General features: G+C 45.5%; 1 protein-coding gene across 2 annotated transcripts in view; it reads left to right on the forward strand.

The window, feature by feature from the left end:
* Positions 1–4,490: 4,490 nt before the first annotated feature.
* Positions 4,491–24,400, forward strand: part of MAP3K13 (mitogen-activated protein kinase kinase kinase 13) — a 73,177-nt gene continuing 53,267 nt past the window's right edge. For both annotated transcript variants that reach the window (XM_066194157.1, XM_066194156.1), the window contains exons 1-2: positions 4,491–4,551; positions 13,293–13,407. The gene's annotated coding sequence lies outside the window, so the exon portion shown is untranslated. The remainder of the gene's footprint in view (positions 4,552–13,292; positions 13,408–24,400) is intronic.

Below are 24,400 nucleotides of genomic sequence, written 5' to 3' on the forward strand. Positions count from 1 at the left end.
CAAATGCAAAGGCCTGAGCTTAAATCCAGCTCCCAAATCAGTGGAGAAAGATAAGTACATGGCACAGCCCCTAATTATGCTTCTGGCTGTTTTCCTCTCCCAGCATTGCTGTTCTCACAGCAATCAGACCCAAGGCTGTGCAGCTCTGCTACATCTGAGCTGATCTTGCACATGGGAGGGGTACAGGTTGCAGAGCCTGTCGGTGCACTTCACCTTGGCAAAATGTTTGTTCCTGTAGCTTTTGTGTGGTTTCCCAAGAGCTTGTGCAGATCTCTGTCAGCCCCGCTGTTCTAAAGCTGTGCAGGGGCTGCCTGGCAGTTTGTGCTTCCCTGGAAAGCTGCTGTGGGCTATGCAACCACAGGACAAGGTGGCAGCTTCCTCCAGCCCTAGGCCTGCCCAAAGAAAAGAGATCTCACTATTCCAGATTTTTCTGATTACTGATCTTTTGACCACACATTAGAGGATAATGCTCAGAAAATACGCTTAGCACCCAGCTCTGGAAAAAGGCTTCTAGGACAGGAAGAGCAAATCCTTAGAAACTCCAGTACTAGAAGTGGGAATGAGGGTATTCACCAAAGGATAGATTTAATGCATGTGGCTGTTGTGCTTTGTCTTCTGAACCCCTCAAAAAGGGCCATAATAGAAGAAAAGGATTCCTGCTTATTTCTGAGCTGGAGCAACGCAAATGTGTCAAGTGTCCTACAGCCCCCTGTAAATCAGCCTGTTCAGGAAGTGCTGAATGATAAAAAACAAGTGTTTTATTTATAGGAGCCTCAGATTGATTTTTATTCCAGTACGTCTGGAATAAAATAGTGCTAAGAGCACTCCAGAAGAAGCACTTTGATTTGCTCTAACCTTATTCACACAGAACAAAAAAATCCTGGAAAATGCTTTTTTGACAGCTGGACAAACCCTGTCCATTTCTGCACCCAGAGACACTGGAAAAGGTGAATGCAGGAATGTCCCAGCTGGGGGAGTAGAGTATTTCTCTGGGAACAATCTCTGAGGAACACGGAAGGTCTTACCAGACCTTACTGTTTTGTGCAGTCTGAGTGGAGATTTGTGGTAAAGCCCATGGCCACAGTGCTGGGTGGGGCAGGAACTCTGAAAACTTACTGGTTCTTGTCACCATCTGGTCTAAACTGAAGGCCTGAATTACACCTTGCTGTTGAAATGACAGCTTGGAGGGTCAGCTAAATCCAACAACAACTGATTTTTTGCTTTCCCTTTTACAGCTATGGCTTTTAATTTTACTTTTTTTCACCCTTAAAAATTATTGGTTTTAAAAAGACCTGTTGAACCTTTGATTTTTTGGTTTTGTTGAACCAAAGATTGCAAATCTTTGATGTGTGGTAAAAGCCAATACTGGTAAACATTTGATCACAAAATAGTTTTCAAAGTCTCCTTTGGTTATCATACCCTTAGGAGGTGTCCTCTGATAACTAAGTTCCTTTTCCAAACTATCTCCAAAACCCAACCTCCCAGAGCCTCAGTGAGCTGGAGTTCAGTGCCTCAGGGCTGGCACAGGGAGCTCCCACAAAGGCACAGCTGGAGCAAGTGTGATAACTACAACAACACAGCAAGGCATATTGTGGGCCATGGAATATCATCCTATTTCAGAGTTTAAATTTCTGCTGAAGAGCTACAGCTTCTCTCAGCCATGAAGGTTGTTTCAGCTTGATGTGATAAAGACATATTTAAAAACCTTCTCGTCCTAGCTGGGTATCTTTTGAGGAGTGTTTTTTGTTTGTTTGTTTCTTTCTTTCTTTTAATAGTAAAAAAAGGCTTTTATTGTCTTGGAATCTTTGCTTCCTGTTTTGTCTCATAAAGTAAGGCTGGGCATAATTAAATGCATAGTCAACTTATCCCCATTAATACATTTAATAACTTAAAACCTAGTATGTAAGTGGAGAACAGTTGTATATCCAGCTCTGCATTCCTCCTTAGAAACAAACAGCTCATTTTTGTTTAAAATGTGTGTGTGCAGGTGTGGGGAGCAGTGGCACAGCCCTGTGAGCATGACAGCTGTTAGCATGGTATCACAGACTGATTTGGGTTGAAAGGGACCTTGGAGCTCATCTCATCCCATACCTTGCCAGGGACACCATCCACTAGGACCAGGTTGCTCCAAGCCCTGTCCAACCTGGCCTTGAAGGACTTTTGCCTTACTGAGGCTTTACTCTGCTACTTGGCTTCTTGAAACCCAGGATTACCTCTCTAAAACTCCCCAATGCATCAAGCCTGGTCTGTATTTATGTATATTTTAGCATCCGGCCCTGCAAAGAGAAAGCCATGGACAACTTTGCACACATAAAGCTGGTCTGACAGATAGGTTAGCAATGTACAAACTCACAGCGTTCCCCACCAACTGGATTGTCTCTTCTGTATTTATCTCACTCTGTGCCACTCTAGGAATTTAAGATCTAAATGTCTTTAAAAAATATTGCCATTTCAAAAGTAGGACCTCGATTTTTCCCTGCCAGAACAAAGTATGTTTGGTTTTTTTTTTAAATAATACAAGCCTATCTCATGACTTTTGAGCTCTGATATTTGCGTGGTTTCAAAGCAACACCTCCTGGCAAGCCGTGGTATTGCTTGTGCACGGGGAGAGCTTCCATGTAGGATGGCACACGGCAAAGCAGGAATGCTGGGGAGTGATAGAATCACGGGGTGGTTTGAGCTGGAAGGGCCCTTAAAGCCCATCTCATTCCAACCTCCTGCCATGGGCAGGGACACCTTCCACTATCCCAGGTTGCTCCAAGCCCCATCCAACCTGGCCTTGGACATTTCCAGGGATAGGGCAGCCACAGCTCCTCTGAGAAACTGTTCCCAGACTACCAGTGACCTGCAACAAAAACCTTTCCTTGCTTAGTGTGCAAATCAGGGTGTGATGGATGTGGCTGTTCTAACTTCCACTGGGGGAGAAATAAAAGTTGGGAGCAGAATTCTTTAAAATGTGAGCACACATAAGCGCACACTGAGTGTTGTCTGACAGGTATTGCTGTGCTCTTCCTTTGTGTGTGTGTGTGTGTATTTATACCACAGGTGCTGGTTTACTATAGACAATATCCTCACAAGCCGTGCAGGACTTTATCCATAAAAGAGCAAAGCCAATAAAGGATGCTTGCTGTCATCCCTATAAATGGTGAATGATGTTAGTGCTCATCTTTGCCCTCTTAATTTGCTCCCTTTTCCCTAACCCAGCATAAAACTGACTTTAGAAGCAGAAAACAGAAGCATGAAGGGAAATTTGGAGCAGCTTCAGAAAAACTCCTTAGTGCTCCAATGATCCCATTCCCTAAGCACCCACTAAATCAACGTGGGTGTCCTTAGGAGCAAACAAGAATACTACAGAAGACTTGGGAACATCACAGGACAAAGAACAAGGTGACAGTGCCCTCACTCACGGCATCACACGTGGTTCAAGACGCTGTTGTGCTGCACAGCCATCCCGTGGAACAATCCAACACCCTGGAACAACGCGAGGAGTCAGACTGAAAAGCAGTAGGTGATGGCTGCAGAGGACTGAGACGTGACGTAAATGTTCATATGCTCAGAATAAAACCGACACAAGACGCTGTAGAGGGATATTTCTTGCAGGAGACAGTAAAATTGTCAATGAAGGTGGCAAAAAGATACATGTAACCTATATGTTTTTCTGTTCTCCAGTCCAGATTCGTTGACGTAGCACTCAAGAAACTCTTTTGTGTCCAGCAGTAAACTACAATGCTAAAAGTATCTGTCAGAGCTTGGCATGTTATTACCTAGTTTGGCCACACAAGGCTGTAACCTGGTCTTGAGAAATCTCGCAGGTAATATTAGAATACCGGCGCTGCTGTCACCAAGTACTCCAAAACAGGGTAAACCTCAGATACCAAGTCGCGGTTTGGCCGCCCTTATCGCACTCAGCCGTCCGTCCGTCCGTGCCGGCCCACGTAAGTGATGCTGTCCCAATTCTCGGCAGCCCTGCCGGGCCAGCTGGGATTCCTGCACAGATCCCGCCGGGCCCAGGGCTCGTCGAGAGTAGCTCGGAACGGCCCGAGCGGCTGCGGGTCCGCCCGTGCCCGCCATGCCCGACCCCTCACGGGCTGCCTCGCGCGTTCCCGCCCAAAACCCGCCCGCGCACCGCCTCAGGCCGCGCCCACGCATCAAACCACGCCCACTCCACGTTAGACCACGCCCACGTACCTAGACGCACCCCTCAGACCCCGCCCACTCCCCTCAGACCGCCCCGCCCGTACCTCAAGACCCCGCCCACGCCTCCTTGACCCGCTCGCGCTCCATCAGACCCCGCCCACACGCTTTAAAGCCCGCCCACGCCCCTCTGACCCCGCCCGTGCCGCCTCAGCTCTCGCCCCCGCCCCGTCACCCCACCCGCACGCCGCAGGCCCCGCCCCCGCCGCTCGGGCCGCGCCCCCGCCCTCAGGCCCCGCCCCCGCTTTAAACCCCGCCCGCAGCCGGCGCGCGCCCGGAGGTGACGTTGCGGGTCCGGCACGGGGCGGAGCGGCGGGGCCGGCCGGGGACGCCGGGCTGAGGGAGCGGGCTGCGCAGGTAACGGGAGCTCACTGATCACGGGGTGCGCCGCCAGCGGGGAACGCGGCGCTACGGGCTGCGCAGTGAACGAGGGGCTCAGGCGTACGGGCTGTGCAGGGAACGGGGAGCTCGGGGGTACGGGCTGCCCAGGGAACGGAGAGGTCAGGGGTACGGGGTGCGCAGGGAACGAGGGGCTCAGGGATACGGGGTGCGCGGGGAACGAGGGCCTCAGGGATACGGGGTGCGCAGGGAACGGGGAGCTCACTGCTGCGGCGTGCGCTGGGAACGGGAGGCGCAGGGAGAGCGATGCTGAGGGAGCGCAGTGTCCGAGTGACGGAGTGCTGAGGGGATGATGTGCCCGGGGGTATGGGGTGCTCAAGGAATGCGATAGGCAGGTAACGGGAGTGCTCAGGGGTAGGGGCTGCTCGGGGAATGGGGTGCTGAGCGACGCAGGATGCTCAGGGAATGGGGTGCCCGGCTTTCGGGGTGCTCAGGAAACTCCGCTCCTCTTTGCAGGCGTGGAGCTCTGCAATATATAAGCGTGAACTTGTATATCTGATATAAAAAAGGGACTTCTTCCGGTGTAAGAGAGCTGTCAGAGGTGCAGCCGTGGCCCTGGCCGCCGCCGAGGTGCTGGCAGTGCCTTCTGTGGGGCAGGTGAGCAGTCCCGGGGTGTTATCGCTGCTTTCCGGTCAGCAGGAAGCGTTTCAGTCAGTCTCCAGACAACCTGGAGCAAATCCCGCCGGAGTTAAGCCTGTGGTGTCTGTCCTAATCCTGTCTGGGGGCTGTTGACAGCAACAAAGACCAGCACAGGCTCCAATGGTTTTGTGCCCTCTCCAGTAAAAAAAAAGACGTGTAGGAATTTTGATGCTTCTCTCACCTGGCAGAAGTTTGGGAGAGTGGATGGGATAAGTTTAGTGAATGCTTCACTTGGGCTATGTGGCTTAGCCCAGGGAAGTGCAGCTCTTAAGTTAACTAGGGAAGGTAGTGCCAGGACAAGGGGAATGGCTTCCCCCTGCCAAAGGGCAAGGATGGATGGGATATTGGGAAGGAATTCCTCCCTGTGAAGGTGGTGAGGTCCTGGCACAGTTGCCCAGAGAAGTCCTGCTCCATCCCTGGAAGTGTCCAAGGCCAGGTTGGACAGGGCTTGGAGCAACCTGGTATAGTGGGAGGTGTCCCTGTCCATGGCAGGAGCTGGAATGGGGTGAGCTTTAAAATCCCTCCCAATCCAGACCATTCCTCTTTTCTCCTTGTAGGGAAGGGCTCTTCCCTGAGCACAGTCTTGTACTGTGCCTCGTTTTTTGCTAAATGGAAGACAATTGGGTGTAAGTAACACCTACAAGTGTAGTGCAAGAAAAATAAAACCTTCAGATAAAACAGACAGGAGCCTTCCTCCTCTCTCATTTGAGCTCTATGGGAATTTTGCTGCTGGAAAGTGCTGAGACCTTGCTGTGATTTCACTTGCAGTTCTTTTAACCTGTAGTTTTACTGCTTCAGAGGCAGGCTGCTCTTAATTTTCTGATCTCATTCTCAAAGCAGAGTAGAAAAATAAAGGTAAATGCTTTCTGAATTCACTCCAAGATGGAGTGGAGTTGTGATCTGGTTGCTCCAAGGGGGCGTTTGAGCTGTGAAAGCTTGAATTTTTGTGGTAACTGTATGGATCCGGGAGGATCCAGGATATGGAATTTCAGGAACGGGTTTGATATTATGTTACTGCTGGAAAGGGGAGCCCGGTGCACCTCTTTTCCATCCCTCTGCTTGTCTGTTTTCCATGCCCCTCAAGTGCAGGTGTAAGTGGTGGTGTGGTGGGCTGGATTTACGTGCCAAACCCACCGGCAGTTAGCACCATATGGAAATTGAATCCATGGAGCCGTCCCTGTGCATCCAACAGGGAGAGGCGGGCCGGCCCTTCAGGCAGTGACAGGGATCGAAATCAGTTAAGCTCCTCCTGAAAGTGTTCCCTGAGGCTACACTTTGCCTACACAAACACGCAGGACCATCCTGGTGTTTGTGGTTTGGCGTTTTGGTGGTTTGTTGTTTTGTTTTGGATTTTTTGGGGGATGAAAGCTGTGCACTACTCGTTATTTCCAGATGTTCCTGATATCCTCAGCCTCTTCTTCCCACTCTTTCCCAGCATAAATGTTTTAGTTTCCTGAAAAAGTTTCATTTTGGGTGCTGACCAAACTGGTACCTGTGAAGGGTTAGAAATAAAGAACTGGGGCATTTAGAATGCTGTCTGTGGTGATTTTCACCCATAACTCCATGGGAATCATTGCTACAACAGACGTACTTGTTTAGAGTACAATTACAGTTTTTGCTAAATGTAAAGGTGGGAGTGCTAACAACAATAAAGAAATCAAAGAGAACATGTGGATAAAGAATTGAAACAGATGTAGGAAAGAAGGAATTATCTCAGTCGCTCACTTTTGGCCTGAATTGTATTTTAACAGCTGTTTGTCACAGCAGAAAGCTCTCCATCCAAAAAGATGAAAGGTGAGACTACTGGCAAAAATTTATATCAGGTGCATGCAGAGAATTTTTTTTTTTTTAAAGTATAAACAGTTTTTTTAACCTCACTAAGACTAGGAACAGCTAACCTGGAAAAAAATCACCATTGTTTATTGTGTTATTTTAAAGTCTGTGTTAGTACAGCAGTTCATACTTGGTGGTAATTAGAGGAGAATAAATGCTTCTCCTTGTAATGTGCGAGACTTTTATATAAGCCTTTGTGACATAGATTAATGGCTTAATTCCTATGTTAAAATACTGCTCTGGGACAAATGCTGAATTTCCAGACCTTGGTGTGGTTTGGTTTTAAATGCTTTTTGCCGTGTGGCCCTTGGCCCTGCCTTGAACCTGCTCTGCAGTGTACACATCCCATTGTTTAGATCTCCTTTGCTGGAAGCATTTTCCTTTAGTTCCCTTATTAAAATTGCTTATGCTGGCTCTAACTGCTGTCCCTGTAGAATTTTTCTTCACGAGTTCTCATGAAGAAGATAACTTGCCTGTTATTATTTTTTTTTTTTTGTTAGAAATGGCAGCATAAGCTTTACTAAGTGACTATATCCAATATTCCAGGTGGGTCTCAGCATTGCAGAGCTCAAGTTAAATATTGACTTGTGTAGGACTTTGGTCTTGGGTAATCCCTGCTGAAGCTGCAGCCAGGAGAAAGGTGTTGTGGCAAAGATAATAACTTTAAGCCACTCCCTGGCAAACTGAAGCTGATCTGACTGTGGGGAGCGGTCCTAGAGGAGGCTCAGAAGCCCCCCATGGTGTCCCCATGTCCAGGGCTGGGAGTCTGCATGATGTGAGGAGACAACCACCTCTGTACCTGGTGGTGGTGACAGCCCCAGTCTGTCTCTCTCTAGTGAAATGACTGGAATTTGGGGTCTCCCTGGTGGTGCCACGTCTGGTGGTGTGTTCTGATCTTTCTCTCATTTGTATTTAACCATCCCTCGAGCTGGAGGGAATTGTGTGTGCCAGGAGCCCAGCTGGCAGGAGGTCTCTGCTCTGGGACCATAGCTCCTACTACAGAAGGCCCTTTGTGCTTTATAGACACGTGATTCCTAGAAAAAATAAACATTTCTCATTCTTGCAGAGATTTGCTCTCAGATATGAACTAAGCAATAACTGTTTCAGCACTTTCAGCCTGCTCCATCCATCTTTCGTTGTGTTGAGGGCTTTTAAACAAAAGTCTAAAATCTGCTTGCTAAACTTCATTGGAAATAGAATTCGTCTGGGACTGACAAGATATATTTTGTTCTTCATGATGTAGCGCGTATCATTCTTGACTGCTTTGCTGTGGGGAGCTCAGCAAGCAACACAGAGCTACATGTTAAAGAAAACCAATTTTTCTCTAGCTAAGAGGCTTTGTAAGAGGTGGGAGGCATCTTAGACTTTATTTGCTTGTGGGGAAGAGGAATTTCAAACTAATCAGAAGGTTTTAGCAAGAAAAGAACGTCCAGTCATGTATGGTGCTTTAGGAAAAATAATTTTGCCGTCCTTTAATAGTAAAATATTTTGAACTGTTTATACCTGGGGGAATAAGTTATTTTATATCTGTGGTAAGTCTGTTTTCTGTCAGAAACTGGTTCCAGGAAGATTTTTCTCCTGTGTTATTGGAAGAAGGTTGTGTATGTCACGTGTCAACTTTGTTTACTATAAACTGAGGTTTCCATGGAAGAAACATTTGGTTTTAGATGCAGGATTGGGTTGATGCCTCCTGCTTTTTACCTTTATATTTTTGAAGCCATTTCCTTAAGTGTGGTGGGTGTGAACTGAAGAAGTGGCTCGAGTTTTTAGCATTCCTGTCAATTTTCTCCACTTTGTGAATGCTGCATAGCAGTGTGACTCACTGTCAGGTGTGTGTCACGGATGTGTGGCTGTCTGGGTGACTGAGGTCAAGGTTTAGGCTGAGCTCCAGATGGTGGCCAGAGGATTACTTTGAGAGCTAATTACAAGGCTTCTTTGTGTAAGTCTGAATAGTTACATCACAAAGATATTCTTCAATGATTCATCAGGCAGTTTTGTGGGGGAAATAGCCCACAAGTTTTTAACTTTCTGAAGAGGTGTGTTTTGCCCTTAGCCTGCCTGGCTCGTGTTGAGCTGTCCCCCAGCACTTACAGGCTGTTTTAATGGGCATTCACTTCCTGACTCTGCCAATGGGATCTCTGGCATCTCTGAACTCTGGATATCTCTTCTTCTCTGCATGTGTGGCCTACATTTCTCCTCTCATCCACCTCCAGAGCGGGGGAGCTGCTGTGGTGTGGACTGCGAGCAAAGGCCTCTGCCTGTGGTTTATTCAGCCGTGGACTCCCTTGAGTGAGCAAAGGCTATTTTTGGAGTTCCTTCGGGGAGAAGGTGGTCAGGAATCCAACCTTGGAGCCGAGCAGAGGGGAGTGCAGCAGTGTCAGCCTTGGTTGCTGTGCTGGGTCAGCTGCTGGTGGTGGTTCTGTCAGAATGGATCCTGTCTCCTGCAGAAGGGTGTTAGCGAGGTCACCCGACTGCAAAGTGCTGAGAAAACATTCATTTTACTCCGTTGGTTTGTTACTGCTGCCAGGAAACACCTTGTCCACATTTCAGAGATTTGAGTTTTGGTTGCTCCTATCTTAGCTCAACAGATTTGCCCTACAACTCATGGATAGAGGGCATTGTCCCCAGCCTTCATATCTCCAGATCAGTGTGCCAGGCCGTCTTGTGAGGTTGCACTGTCACTCTTAGCTGGTGCCACTACAGTTATGACCTTTGGCCTGTGGCAGGATGGCTCAGGAGGATGAAATTTCCTTGCAATGTTATCCTTCCCTGTGTCTGGGCTACTCAGGTATCCCTCAAAGAGGAGTTTCCCACTGATGTTGTGTATCCAGTGCTGCTGCTGGCTTCAGGTCAGCCTGGCATCTCCATGTTGGTGGAGGAAACAGAGTGCTGGGCTCTCATGCTGGTGGTGTCATGGACCTCCGCAAGTGGCAGATGGACGGCTGAGTTTTCATAGAATCATTTATTTTCTTCCTGTTTTCCTTACCACCTGGACACTGAAGTTCACCGTGTTGCTTGGTGGCACTGGGACACCACTTTGGGAATAAGAATGTTTAGCAGATGCTTTAGCTGTAGGGTTGCTGGAAGGACTCCTGTGTCCCTGTCAGTGTGTCACATACCTGACACAGAGCACTGTGACCTCCTTGGTTCCCTTACAAACAGCTCTCCTTTAACGGGTTATTTACATTCCCCAAGGCAATATGTCCTGTAGTTTCAACATGCTTGTCTGTCTGTACTGGGAGGAAATCCTGGTGCTGGTTAACTGACTTAGCGTGTTCTCATGGGTAGAGGCTCCTCTTGCAGCCTGGTGGGCAGAACAAGGGTGCTGGCTGTAAACTACAAGTATTATTTTTGTGTTCAGTCATCCATTGCATGTTCTTGCAGGCAGGAGCTCTCTGGGCAGAGATAATCCAAACTGTTGATGTGCTCTGTGTAGTGCAGTCAAGTTGAGGCGCTCAGTGGACTGGCCAAGTGGGCCGTTGACAGAGCACATACCTGTGTAGAAGCCTCCTAGTGCTCAGAGCCTTAGGGAGTGTTTGCACAGTCATTTTTCCCCATGTCTAGGGGCAGAATATACCATCTGCAACAGAAAGTCATCATCATTCCTCTTAAGAGGATTTGTATGGGATTTCCTTTGCTTTTTCAGGGAACAGCTGACCTTGGGAACAGCCATGAGCTGGCTGCTTTTCTGCATTTCTGAACACAGTGAAGCGGCAAAGATCAGTCCCCAGAATCCATGTGAGATTTAGTCAGGACCCTTTTCAGAACCCAGATTACCCTGAAGTCTCTCTTTGCCTTCATTTCCAAAATAATTCAATTCTCCTTTAAAATGTCTAAACCTAAGCCCTGACTTCCTGGTTCATGGAGCGGGAAGCTATTGTGTGCCCGACCTTAAACTGGCTGCTGCTCAAGGTTCTGCAACATGTGATGCCTGGTGTTGCATCAGGTGATGGATGGGGGATTTTGTTGATTCCCTCTTGGCCAAGGCATCCTTGAACCTTCTATTTAGAGAGGCCCATATGGTTACAGGACTGAAAGGAACACAGACTTCAGTGTTGCATCCCATGGGCTGAATCTTGGAAGGTGTTGACAATTAAAACAGCCCTTGCTTCTCCAGACTGTTGCTGAAACCAGGAAAGGTGGTGGTAAAGAACCTGCTCAGCCTCTTTGTGCTCAGTGTTTTCTTTGGAGGTCACTTCATACTCATTCATTTCCCTCCTTCCCCTGTAAATCATGGTTTTTCCATGGTTGATCCCTAAGATTTCATTTCCATCTTTTTTTGCTGAAACCTCACACCTCTAAGAAGGTGGTGCTAGACCACACTTGTTCTTCCGTAATTAGAAATTAAATCTTTCAGACATTCTTTGAAGCTACTGAGAGAGCAAGGCTATTGCCAGAGTCACCTGGAGGTGCTTTAGGGACTCTTAGGAGCTTGTTTATTCTCTGTGTAATGAGAGATATTCCTTGTCCTCCTTTCTCTTGGGCTAACTCAGATTATGCTGATAGCATTAATGAAGAACGATTCCAAGTCTGATGTCACTCTACAACAAAAACTCGGAGGTTTGTTAAGACACTTACCAGGCACTGGGACTTTGCAGAGTAACCCAGGAATGAAACTGCATTTTGTGGAGCAAAATGTCCTGAGAGTGGTGTTTGCAGCAGGGACTGATGCTTGTATTTGAGACAGCTGAAAGAAGGAGCTCCAAGCAGAGCTCTACACACACACCTGTGTGCAGTTACCTGTGTGGAGTTACCTGAAGTTCAGGAGAGCTGCTTTTTTAAGCACTTCTCTTTAATGCCTGTTGTCTGTATGACACTCTACTCTTCCTTTTGTAGTTCTTCCACCAGCAAGTTGGAAAGGACTGTGAATTTGGGATATGTGTCAAACCTCTATACCTGTGAGCTTGCAAAGAAATGTGAGATTTGTCCTGCAAATATTCCCAAAAGGGGAAAAAATCCTTAGGGATACTTAGCATCTCCAGCAGTGAAGTGTGAAAGTTGAAACGGACAGTAGATACTGAGCTGTAATTATTGGGAAGCAGGAGTCTTTTCTAGGCTAGTGGGAACATTCAGAGTGTGACCTGAGTAATCTGAAAGAGTTGAAAGGTTTCACTGCCTTGAGCAACTTTGTGACTCTTTCACAGATGTTTCCAAAAGGACACAACATTGATAACGGGAACTGTGGGATGCGCCACATTGAAATTTTATCTAAGTAGCTGCTAGTCCAATTCCATTAATGTTTGCATATTTAATAAACTTCTAATGTGGGATTTTAATGACTTGGCAGTTATCTCTGAACACCCAGCAGCAGCAGCAGTCTCAGAGTTTAGGTGGCTCTCAAATGGAGATTTCTCTCACTTAGAAGGCATGTGGCCTTTCCTTGGGCAGTGAGCACTTGGCAGGCTCTGGAATACTTTGATTTGCTTTGTATTGATGTACATCAACAGCGAATTTTTAATTTGGATGGAGCCCTAGGGTTAACTTTTTTGGGGAGGCATCTTTTTAGAAAGCCGGATGTAAGAGAAGTGACCTTGGTTAATCTCGTAACACACCATTTATCTACTTGGGATGTTTCTTGCTAGTGATCTAATTATTTTGGCTGCGAAATGGAACTGCCGGGGAAATTGCTTCTAATGTGGCATTTGCTCATTTACACCCCCAGTGCTTTTGCATTGCCTTTTCAGCCTGATTTTGCAAACGTATGTCCAACTCCTCATAGTCCCAAGCAGGGTAAGAAGTGCCCTGGTTGTGCTGCTCAGGTGGACCCAGGTGTCTCTGGTGAGGAGAAGGAAGGTAATCTGTCATTGAGGGAACTGTAGCAAAATTCAGCAGAACAGTTTGGTGTTTTTGCTTTTGAGATAAACCTGAGTGTAGTAAATATATGTCAGTATGTCAAATGTAGCAGGCAAGGTGAAAAGGGATTTTGGATAACAGTGTAATTCTCAGTTCTGGCACCAGTATGACTTTAAATAAGTCCCTTGCCCATTTCCAATGTTCAGGGTAAATTCTCAGTGTGCTGCTGTGGACGGTAGGTGTGTAAGCTGTGAGGGTGGCAAGGGTGAGGAAATAATTCCTTACAGCCACCTTTGAGATAAGACAGCAGTAATTCAGTGACTGGACCATCAGATGGGTCTCAGGTGACCTTTCAGTGGGCCTGGTAAAAAGCAGGAAAAATTTAGTATGTATCTGAGCCATATTTTAAATTGAAATTCTTTTTATATCTCCAGAACACCAGTTTGGGACGAACAGCAAAGAGAGTTAAGGACAAAAACTGATGGACCATTACATCTTCCGAAATGAGCCTTTTCACACTTTCCTACTGGATAATAACATGTCCTGAAGGTGAGTAGGGTTTGTATGTGACAGATGAGCTGCCCAATGTCTTGGGCCTTGACCAAAGGCAGATCCACCCCCGTTCCAGCTTGGCCTGATACTGCCCCTCTGGGCTGGCACAACCCATGGAAACTTGCTTGTGAAAATGTGTGTTTTGTCACCTGGAGAAATGGGGAAGAGGCAGGGAATATTTTCCACTAATGAATTATCATTGATTTAGAAACCTTTGAAAAAGCTGGAGTGAAAGAGGTGAGCCATTGGGAATTGAAAACATCACAGATATTTTCTGGTGAGTGGAGAAAATGTACGTGTTTTATTTGCAGCATGAGGAAGTCAAGCTTCTAAGACAAACTTCGGTTTACTTTGGCGAGTGTGTTAAATTACATAAGGCATTTTCAAGTTTTGTTCCAGTTGTAACTCAAATGGTATTTTCAGTGTTCAGAAGAGCTGAAGAAGAGTGCTAGCTATCAAAGATGATAAAGTAATTTCCCCAAAGTAAAGAACATAATGCTTGAAAGAAATTAAATCAGAATTGTATTTTGTAGAGTTTGTGATATCTTTTATGTTATTTTTGTAGTCAGCCCCTTAGGGCTGTAGGCAGTGACCGTACAGTTTTGTTTTAAAATCCTTTAGTAACAGAAGTCAAAATGGGAAATGTTACATAAGTCCTGCACTCAACATTGAAATAAAACCAGCATTTCTGAGGCAGTTAATGTTTAAAATATCTTGGTTTAGACTTTACTCTCACTTTAATAAATAACACTTAAAAGGAAGCCATGAGCTATGTAGGCCTCAGTTTGCCCACTTGGCAGCATTAGTTCTTATTTTTTTAAATTAGGCTAATAAATTTGCCTTTCTGATGGCTGATTTGTTAATTTTTTTTTTTTTTTTTTTTTTTTTTTTTTTTTTTTTTTTTTTTTGGCATGAGCCAACTAACAGCTCTGAACTCCAAGACAATAGTGGAGTGTAAATGGTGAAAAATAGGTGGTTATCAGTAGTCATTCTGCCCGCACAGAAATTGCTTGAAAATGTTCAACACTGGTGTCACAGGCCTTTTTTACATAAATGCTTTTCCATATGAGGAAAAAATCCCAGTAGAAGTTCAGCCTAGAGTGAACTCTTTATATGCTTCTATAGTTTTGAAGCTCATTAGCCATGTGAGTTCCTTGAACATTTGTATATTTGGTAGCATGGAGAACCTCTCAGTAGTGTAGGACTTGACAGGTACAAGAGGATGCAGTGTCAGGGGATTTTACTTGCTGAGGAAGAAAAGTCTTGTAGCTGGAGAGAAAAATACTGTTCACATTCATAGGTGCTCTTTGGTGTCTGGCATGATCTGCACAGTTCAGCATAAAAGGATGGAAACCTGAAAGCCCCAAAGCAAAAGGTGGGACTGAGTTCTAAAAGCTGTCTTGTCTTTCCTAAGTGCTGTGTTTTCCAAGTGTCCTCTTCAGATGTTATCTGTGAACCTTTTGCCAAAAACTCCATAAAGCTAGGGAATCTCACTGGGAAATACCTCTTCTGGTGTAGTCTTTGTTTTGCTGTTGTGTGGGTGAGCAGAAATACTTTCTCTGCCTTTTGCTTTCTCCTTTCCCAGTCTGTAAAAAGTGTGACTTTACTCTGTGGAGAAAGATTGTGCAATGGAGTGAAGAGAGAGAATGAAAAGAGGATATTTTTTTGCTGTTCTAAAGCTTCTTTGTTCTCAGAGGTCAGGGGGAGCTGAGCTCCAGTGATTTCATATGCTCTCCTATTACCTGTTCTCATGCTGGCCATAAGCCTAAGGGGACAGATCCTCCTCTGGATGAGTCATTAAGTAAATACCAGGCTGTGCTGGTATTCCTGCTCTGAGCACTTGTTCTTATTTCTTGTGTGTTGTTTACTTGCTGTTTTCTTAGCTGCTATCACAACCCCAGCAGATTTTGTCAGCACAGGGACTTCTCACGGTGTGCAGCTGGGTAGAGGCACCTGCACTGGAGCCAGGAGCTGTTCCAGCCTTGTTCAAGGAAGGATTTTCAACAGTAGCTGGGAAATACTTGGAGATATTTCCAGTAAAACAGTCTGGTTTTTGGCTCTTGATGCTCAAGAGGCATCTTGCCAGATGGCCTGTGGGCTGGATGTAGTGCCTGCTCTGGCTGCAGCCCTCCTGCAGGACAGGCCATAGGAAGGAAGTGCATCCCGTGGGAGCATTGGAGCACACAGTGTTCAGAGCTGTCACTGGAACCTTCAGCAGTTTGTTCCTGCTGGGTTGCTGCAGGGAGGGCTGGAGCTCTGAGAGCTGTGCTTCTCCAGCAGCTGCTGCAGCCAGAGGTGGCTCAGGAATGGTTGTACAGTCCTAGAATCATGAAATGGTTCATGTTGGAAGGGACCTTAAAGCTCATCAAGTTCCACCCCCCTGCCGCTCACTAGATCAGGTTGCTCAGGGCTCCATCCAGCCTGACTTTGTACAGTTCCAGGGGTGTGGAAGCCACAACCTCTCTGGGTAACCTGTGATGACATGGGGCATCTCCTGGAGATTTGCAGCTTCCGTGGGGACAGGGTGCTTCAAGTGTTTGTGCTCACTGGGGAGCTCTACTAGCAAGGGACGAGGTCATGTTATCCACTGGCCCACCCATGCACCGTAAGACTGACTTGCAGTGTGCACATGTTCTGATATTGGATAACCACTGGATTTTGTCTGGAGTCTGGATTTGTGTCTGTTTTTCATGCACAGATTTGACTGTATCAGGCTTCTATCCTAACTGTAAAACCCTGAATAGGTGTAGAGGTCCCTGGTAGGCTCTCTCCTTGCCTGTCTGCCCCAGTATGTCATCACGAATGGCCTTACGGAATTTGAAAATGCCTTGGTGTTTGTGGATGAAATTCTTGTCTCATTAGGACAAAAATATGCCATCAATTTAACCTGCATCTTGACAAAATATGGACAGTTTGAACCTTGGGCAAAAACTGGTTGATGCTGCCCAGCCAGAATCAGTTACCATCCTTATTTTCTCTGTGAGAGGGAGTGTTTCCAGTGCTGCATGGCTGAGACTGTTCTGGGAGAGCTGATCGGGCCATTGGAGATGAGAACTGTGAGGCACAGCTGCATCAACTTCTATTTACATCTTTATTTTACTGATACTTCCTTCAGGGCTTTGCTTATCCCCTTCTGCCAAGGGAAGCCCTCCCAGCCACCTCCAAAGACACTTAAAGAAGCCCAGCTCATCGTGTGGCCCTCTCTTTCCTGTGGATCCTGGAGGTTCCATGTTATAAACTGCAAGCTCAGTGGGTGCTGCTGAGCTGTGGCACAAGCAGTGTGAGCAGCCTGAGACACACCAAGTTTCCTAAAGGAAGATCTATAAGGTTCATCCCCACGTTGAATTTACAGCCAGTGTTACCGCAGTGGATTTGGCAGCTTGGCTGCTGGGTGTCTGTGGCCTTTCTGGGGTGTTTCAGCTGCTGTGTTGGGAGCCATTTGTTTTGCTTTAACTGGATGTGAACTATCACCACTGTGGCCTGATGGATCCCCTTGATGGCACAGTGTAGAGTCGGCATCAGCCTGGGGTAAGCTGTTCACCCGCTGCACTGTAATTAACTTGCCATGAGCAAAACTTCAGGAATTCCTGGTCTGGGACCTTTCTGGGCCAGGAGTCATCTGCAGCCCAGTTTAGTTAGAAAGTGTCAAGACTAGAACCGCTGCACATCTTTCTTTTATTTAAGACCTGCTGTTAAGAAAATAATTTTTACTAAGCAGAGCACTTCAGGCTGACATTTAGTGAAGGGAATAAACTGTAAAAATCTGTAATCACATTGGAGGGAAGAGGAGACATTGTTTCAGATTCCCATGGTGGTATTTCCAACTGCCTGAATAAAACAGTTCTATTTTTCAAGATATGCTTTTCCTACATTTAAATATTGTGTGCATTTAAAAAAAAAAGTTGATTATGTTCTGGTCATGTGTAACTTTTGGATACTGATTAATAGATACAGGTGCAGCAATAAAGAAACTGTAAATTTGCCAGGTAGCATTGCCTGTCTGCAGGTCCCCTTATCAAATAAGATTATATTGTTTCTCAAACACATTGCACTTGCTATCTTGAAGCAGAATTACATTTCTGTTAAAATAATGTTTGCTCAGTGCTTCCAGGTATAGGAGAATTTAGCATTCCTGATAAAGACCACAATCCACTTTTATTTGATTCATTTACCACTTGACTTGGTCTCCCTTCTCTAGTGCCTAAGCATTATATTGCCTGCTATTTTGGAGTAGCTGTGTTTGGAAAGCTGCTCAGTTTTTTGTGTTCTGATGTCTGTTGCCACAATAATTTTGCACTGAAATCCAACCACGGTCTTTGAGGTGATGCATCTTTTTAAATCTCTACTTTAATCTCTGGTTTTCTCTTATTTGGTTTATACAACCATGATAAAAACAACCAGTTTATGCTGGGGTCAATTTGATGATAATAAATTCCTTCTCCCCTTCCTTAAGCCCCAGTGCAAATGAAGAAAGCTAGATTTACTGTCAGTTCTTCATGTGTTTTTGTCCAGCGCAGGAGAAAATTAAGCTATTTTGACCTTTCTTTGACACTGGCAGTCAGTGAAGATGAGGGCAAAGGCTTTGTAAAAGTAAATGAAGTCGGTATTGTTTTCTTCTAAAATTGTTATTAATGCACTCTAGTGTGCTCCAATTGAAGTCCCAGCCTGTGAAGGCACGTGCAGGCAATCTCAGCTGCTATTTCATCCACCTTCAAGGATTTGTCCATCTTTGAAATGCCCTGAGACAGAGGTTTGAGGTGGGAGCTCTGAGTGGGTACCACAGACCTTTGGTGAGCTCTGTCCTGCCTTTCTCCTGGCATTGCTGGTACTGCCAGAGCATCACCTGGGTGGAGTCTGAGCCCAGTCTGAAATCAGGGGCCCTGCCTCTGGTACATGACATGGAGCAGGAAAAAGGCCTCACAACTAGTGCATGTTTTCATAGAATCCCAGAATGGTTTGGGTTGGAAGGGACTTTAAAAATCATCTCATTCCACCCCCTTCCATGAACAGGGAGACCTTCCACTATCCCAGGTTGCTCCAAGCCCTGTCCAACCTGGCCTTGGACACTTCCAGGGATGGAGCAGCCACAGCTTCTCTGGGCAGCTGTGCCAGGGCCTCACCTCCTTCACAGGGAAGGATTTCTTCCTGACATCCAATCTAAATCTCTCATCTTCTAGTTTAAAACCATTCCCCCTTGTCCTTGCATTCTCCATTACAGCTGTAATTTAGGAGGGAAAAGAGTGTGCATAGTTTGCTACGCAACACCTGACTGTGTGCTGCTACTTTGTATTTTTCTGTTGTACTTGAAAAGCAGAGCTGTATGCACTTGATTGGTTGTGCTCTGTCCTGAGAGGGAAGGTAAGAAGGGGAAAACTTGATGTTTGCTTGACAGAATGTTGCAGCAGTAGCAGAGGATGTTGTATATCAGTCCAGGTAATTTCAGGTCTAACAGAACTCCTGCTTATACTTTGCATTCCTGCTTCTCTGCTGTGTGGTTCCTAGACAGCTGTGCTTGCACTGGCTGCCTTATCTCAAAGGTGATTACACTGGTATCTTTATTTGCTCTGCCCTGTGCTGATACCAGCCCTCAGCCAAGCCTCTCTGTTTCCACCTCAGGATGGGCAGAGTGGGGGCTGCAAAATGAGCTGGTGCTTAATGCCTTGCTCATGGGTGGGAGAATGTGGTTCACTGAGAAACTGGACAGTGTAACTTGGTGGTGAACTCCGACTGTGGTTGCTTGTCTCAGGCACAGACTCCAGGAAATGGAAACCAGCCCTGATTTTTTCCTGATAGAAGAGTTTCCAAACAGGTTATGTGTCTCCAAGTAAAGGCTTTTCTGGATGCACTTCTCTAGAAAGTCGTAATACATTTATGTAGTGTGCTGTTTCTTGCAGTTAAAATGATTGGCAGTTTTTGGGAAGTGCCATCTGAAAAATGCAAAGGATTTGCTCTATCACAGTGCAGTACAGAAAATTTCCTTTTGCTGTTTCCCTACCAGAAATGGCACAGCTCTGTAATGGAATAAGGTGTAGGTCACTGCAGCATGTATTTTGCTTTACTCTGAAAAGAGCTCATCCTTTTGCAGGTGCACATGGGGTTGTTCAATAACTGCTGCTGCCATCAGCCAAATCAGATTTGTAATTATGTGCTATGAAAAATGGGGTTGTGCAGAAATAAATTTGCATCCCTTAAAGAAATTAATGGTGCCATGGTGCTGATACTGGACATCAAAGTAAAAGCCAGAGTTTGAGATGAGTGCACCTAAAAATTCCTCTCCTTTGCCTTGGGTGTCTGAATGTGATAGTTTAGATTAAAACAAGCCAAGGGAGACATTGTGTAGCCAGTGTTTGAAAGCCAGGCCTTTCAGGTCCATGCCTAAACTAGTGGATGCAATTATATGTTTCATTGGTGTGTAATATTTACTGAAGTTTCTGTTCTCAAGTGTGGTGAATGCCTTTGCATATTGCTTAAAAGGATGGGCAAAAGAATCCATCTTGCATAAGGAACAGCTCTGTTTTAAGGTTGGATAGAAATTTAGCTTATTGTGAGCTCTTGGAATGAATGCTGTTAAATGAGCTTTTCTGAATTTTCTTAACACTGAAGGGTTTTTATACAAAAAATTCATATATATGTATATATGGCTAGAGACATGTCCAGTAAAAATGGGCAATTTGATTAAAGCAGGAATTTAAGGAAGCGTTAGAATGGTTGCCTGGGGCTTCAGTATGATTTTGCAGTGCTCTGGATGGTTAATACAGAATAGACTAACTGCTAGGACAGAGAAGCCCAGAATAATTTTCCTTGTCCCAGTTAAGTCAAGAACTATTAGAGCAGTGGAAATAAGGTTTCAACAAGAGGGGAAGAAAGGGTGAGGGACGTGTCAGCTCTCAGTCTTGGTGGTGAGAGGGGAGAGAACCAGAATTTGGAATTGAAGAAGGGTGAATAGCAGATACCAGTGAAAATAGACTAATGTTGCATGTAAGTGTATTAGGAATGATTGTCATTCTTTCTGGTGCCTTTAAAAAAAAAAAAAACCAAAACCCACCCAAAACCAAACTGAATACTTGCAGCGAGACGTGGAGGTCAAAGGAATATGGGATTTTCTTTGACCTGCATATTTGTCAGGAAAGGCTTTTTCTCTGCTTACAAACCTGATGTGTGAGCCATTTTGAGTCATTTCTCTCCAATGCCTACACTGGCCATACAGGAGCTCGACCCTCCTCCCATGGCTTTGCTTCCCTGGTGCTGGAAGCAGGGAGGCTCCAGTAAACCCCTTTCGCTGCCTAGCTCATACTTAAATGTTTGGAGGAATGGCATCAGGTACTTTTTAGATGTACTTTTCCCACCTTTTTCTAAGGTATATTTCTCTCCTGTCATGTCTTGAGGTGTTGGATTGTGACACTGCAGTAGAAGTAACATTTCTAAGCAGCATATTGAAGGACCAGGACCCTGACAGGGATTGTGTGAGAGGAGTCTTTAACCTTCTCTCTGCCATACCCTGTGGTGGTTCATTGGGAATTACTCAGGAAGCAGAATTTCTAGTCTCTTTTGGAAGTGCAGGTGTAATGAGACACTTGGAGCAATGAGAAGGTGTGGTGTTAGACAGCAGTCCTGTATGCAGCCGTGAAGGTGTGTGCCCAGTAGCCACAACCAGGAGCCATTATGTTGTCTGGCCGATGGCCTTCTAATCCAAGGTGACCATCAATAAATGACCTGTGAGAAGAAATGGGCTCCTTGCTAAAGGAGGAGATGTTCTGCTCTGCCTTTCTTTGCGAGGAGCTAGCTCAGCATTGTGTTTGAGGATTGATCTTCAGGACTAGTTCCTGTTAGTGCTTTATCTTTATTCTCCTATCAGCAGTCTGGCTTCAGAAGCCTCCATACCTCATTCCATTATTCCCTTGGCCAAGGGAGTGTTGAATGCAATACTCCTGAGCAGCTCATTTGATTGTTCTGCCCTGCCCCTTGCCTGTCTTTGGGGTGACCACAAGAAGATGAACCGGTGTGTTCAGGCTTCCAGGAGATACTGCAGGGCCTAGAGAACATACTTCTAACCATTCTGAACTGATGATGTGTCTGGAGCAAGAGAAACTCTTCTCACATTTGGGGGTAAAAATATAATCCCTTCTCTCACTCTCCCTGGCTGATATTTTGCAACATCAGGGTTAGTTTCTGTGGTTTACAGGTTAAAAAATATATATATATATGTTCCTGTGTAGTTGAGATTCATTATCTGTGCAACATATTTGCTTTTAAACTACTGAGAGCAACCAGCCTGTGTCTGCAGTGCCTCCCTCCCTGTGGAGCACATGGGAAGGAAGAAGTTTGATCAACCTGTTTTTTACAGAGGAGAGTAAAGGCAAACCTAGAGGGGAGGCAGAAGGGACCATTAAGTGTTCTTTTCTTCTCTGCAAGATCCTCTCATGTGCTAAAGGAAATTGTTCTTCTTGTCATCTCTGATGATTATATTCACAAAATCCAACCCCGAAATATCATCCCTGTGTTAGACACTGACCATCTACAGTCAGAATCTTATTTTGTGCCTTTGTTTTGATTACCATTGTTACCTTGGGCACTTGGCAGGAGCAAAAAGCCTCATCATTCTGATTGCTTCAGTTTCCCAAGATGTCTTTTGAGAGAAAATGTTTCCTGAGCTTTGTTGCAACCTCTTAAGTAGAATTTGGTCTTTCTGGGAATCATGTGAGATCAAGTGATTGCCTGGAGCAAGAGAAGGTACTGAAGCTGCAATAGCAAAGACCTCGATATCAAAGGCCACCTGCTGCTGCTCTCCATCTCTTCAGCCTTAAGTTACCAGGTTATAAATTCACTCTGCCTTCCTACAGAATGGCTGGCAGGTACTCAGCAGGTGATCTGGGCTGTTTCTCAGGGAATAGTTCACATTTGTATCCCAGCCAGAAATTTCCTCCTGCATAAACTTTTGTCTGGTCTTCACGAGACATACTGAGTTGTCTTTCGGCCTTCTTTCTGTGTGTTCCTTTTACTATTTTTTTGGTTTTCCTGGCATCAGTCAACAAATCCATGTCAGCATGTAGCTTTGACCTTCAGGTTTGCAACCCAGCTTGCACAGACACCTGGTAGGAGTAGAAAATACTGTGCCACAGTAGCATTCTAATAGTTGTCTGTTTTTTTTCCCCAAACCTTAGTTTATTGATCAGCTTGTGTAAAGAATTTCTTATGAAAAACTAAATGAACTCCTGAACACTTTCAGGTTGAAGAAAATTGAGAAAAGTATCTTACCATCTACATTGATGTGGCTGAACTACACACACACAGAGCATTGATTAACCTGGGTCTTCTGCTCACAGTGTGTATTTTCTTTACTGTGCTCAGTCAGAAATGCGTTTCTAGCAAGCTGAGGTTATATTTATGGAATGAACTGTGTCAGTGTTGTAATACTCATGGAAAAATCTCTGCTAGGACCTCTCCATGTCCAGGGCTGCAGGCCTGTGGTCCATCTCTGTTGGTCTGGTCACATACCCTTGTGGCCTTTCCTCACCTTGGATCTACAGCATAAAGGACAGAGCATCTTCTCATTCATTTTGCTTATAAGCAGCTTTCCTAGTTTAGTTTAGTATAGCGGTTCTAAAATGTTTTCATTTCAGCCTAAACACACATGTAGTGGCCTCATCAGTGCTGTGTAGGTTCAGGTGTTATAGTGGCTGCATGTGGCATTATTTTTTTCTTTGGTTTGTTTTGCCTACTGTTTGGCACAAGAGAGACTCCCCTGGCCCCCCTGCTGCCAGCAGTCACAGACAGTTGCCAGTCCCCAGTGGGAATACATATTTCCAGCCAATATTTACAGCTGGTTCTGTCCTGGAGGGATGGAGCTGCTGCTGTCAGCTGGAGGTGAGGGAGGTTTCCTTTTGGCTCTCCAGTGAGAAGCAAGATGTAAGATGCAGCTCTGGTGATGGCCAGAAGAAGGTTGTGATGGGGTTTTTTTTTTTTGATTCAAGCTATTTAATGTGTCTGTGCTTTCCTCTGAGGCAGAGGGCCCTGGTTTGGGGAGTAACTGTGTCACCTCAGTCCTGGTAAGGAGGGTGTCCCCCTGCACCAAGCATGTCTGGCTGAGTCTCCTGAGGTGTTCTGGGAGTCTGTCCAAGAGCTGCTTCCTTGGACTGTTCTCCCGTCTGCAGCCTTGGTATGGTACGAGGGTGAGGTCACCAGCCAGTGTTTGGTAAGAGATGGGACTGCCTCCCTTACTCAGTGCCATCTATCTGGTATATTCAGAGTGAGTTTCTCAGAAGAAAAAAAATGACATGGTTGTGTCACAGGAGATTGCAGTTACAGTAGAATCATATCATAATGGGGCAGGTAAGTGTTTAATGCTTTCTGTCATTTGAGTAGCAGCACACACCAGCATTTTCCTGTATCTTTTTAGGGTTGGACTTGGTTTATTTCTCCAGAGGCCTGCAAAGGTCATTGTTTTGCAAGGAGAAATGCCATGACATCAGCTTTTGGGAAGCTGAAAATCCAGAGCAGCCAGCAGTGACAATTGAGGTCCTGCTTTATCAGAGGTGATACCTTCCTTTGTCAGGTGTGTATGGAAGAGTCCAGGGTGCTGTTCTGGCATTGCAAGGTTTTCCCCAGCAGCTTAATGCAGTGAAAAGGAGATTTCAGATGTGTCTGTACTTGCCATGAGTAGTAGTGTCCTTGGAGGTTAATCAGGGCTGTGCTGTGGATTTCTGTTTCCTCCTAATTTTTTTTACAAGCAGAAAACCACTTGTTGGAGTTGCATCTCATGGTCACTTCTTGAAATACACTCCCAGTCTTGAGGAGAGTGCAAAATATAAAAATACTAGTGTATATATTTTTAAATCCATTCGTGCTTTTGAAAGAGAAAATCTGTATTGCTGAGAAAATCATGGATGGCCTTCACTTGTTGTGTGGAGGTTTTCCAGAGGCTGGACAGATTTCAGTAGCATTTGTGGTGCACTATTCCCTACCTTACCAGTGTGTGCAGTTGGATGAGGCT

Source organism: Chamaea fasciata, unplaced genomic scaffold (genome assembly GCF_029207755.1).
Source record: "Chamaea fasciata isolate MVZ Bird 193981 ecotype frontalis unplaced genomic scaffold, bChaFas1.0.hap1 SCAF_11, whole genome shotgun sequence".
Lineage (NCBI taxonomy): Eukaryota > Metazoa > Chordata > Aves > Passeriformes > Sylviidae > Chamaea > Chamaea fasciata.